We start from the raw sequence: 1,372 nt of genomic DNA on the forward strand, positions 1-1,372 counted from the left end.
TAGTTTGGTGGAATAATTTTTCTGACTTTCAGGCTTGGAATATTTTCATTAAGGTTAAAATGGCAACGAGATATTTCCTTATTGGATACTAGCTGTACCCGTCCACGCGTTGCTGTGGCTCAGTCTGGTTAAATGGAAAAGAAAGAAAAGAGAAAGCGCACGTTTGTAATATGTTTAATTCCACAATGCTTGTGGGTATACAATATTTTTTGTTGTTCCATTGTCTGTGCAGATATAGAGATTGTCTCGTAGCATGTGTTGCTTTTACGTCCAACAGATGGCGCTGTTTTTCAAAAAAGCATGTTTTTACCTGTCACAGGTGTGACATCTATATAATAGTAGGTATATAAAAACACGCGCGTATTCGATTGCAACATTGTGTCAAAATTTCAAAGCAATCAGTGAAGAACTTCCGGAGATTTAAGATTTTGAACAAACGAACATTTACATTTTTATTTATATAGATTGGAACGGATGATTAGAACTTGGAAACAGAGCATTATAAAGTCAAACCATTTTGAATTCCAATATTTCTGCACACCTTTGTGCGGAACTCCACATGTGCTCGAATTTAATTAAAATTCTTTTCCTTATTCTATGTCGCATTTTGGATTATCCACGTACTCCATATATGCTGAAGCTCAGATTGGATTGGTGTATTTGTTGAACAGAAAAGTCCACTTGAAAATACAAGGACAAAATAGAAGAGGCAGTGTATAAAACAAAAATCACAGAAGACAACAAGCAACAGCATTTTTATTATAGTTGCCAAGAAAAGGATGGAAATATGTTGGAACGAGACCGTACTTCTATCGGAACAGAAGTGGGCCTACTTCAAAAGGTATAAGTGGAGGGACATATGGAATGAAAACCATTCACGTCCAGTTGGAATGTGGTGTCAAGGGAAAAGCCATAGAATGGTAGCTATCCTGACTCAAGTTGTCCAGTCAAAAGATTCTCCCACAATGCACTTGCAGAATTGAAGTGAAGTGTATTTACCCATTTAGCGAAGAGACTGCACTGCATATTTGCTGACATAAGGCTCCATAACCATCTGGTTTCCTTTCTATTTTTTTCTTTCCTTGAGGAATCACTTGAGGAGCTCAGTCCAGTGTGTGTGAATGTCACTGCTTGAAATGAAAATTGGCCAAGCTGAATGACGGTTATTTCCCAAACCAGCTGTCAGAATCTGCTCTGCCTGCTAAAGAATTCCACTTTTCTCTCTGTTGTTTGGTATACTGAAAAGGGAGGGAGGGAGGGAGGAATTTGATGGGAAAGGGAGGAAGGAAGGAAGGAAGGAAGGAAGGAAGGAAGGAAGGAAGGAAGGAAGGAAGGAAGGAAGGAAGGAAGGAAGGAAGGAAGGAAGGAAGGA

The sequence above is a fragment of the Protobothrops mucrosquamatus genome, unplaced genomic scaffold (assembly GCF_001527695.2).
Source record: "Protobothrops mucrosquamatus isolate PMUCROS unplaced genomic scaffold, P.Mucros_1.0 scaffold28, whole genome shotgun sequence".
Taxonomy (NCBI): domain Eukaryota; kingdom Metazoa; phylum Chordata; class Lepidosauria; order Squamata; family Viperidae; genus Protobothrops; species Protobothrops mucrosquamatus.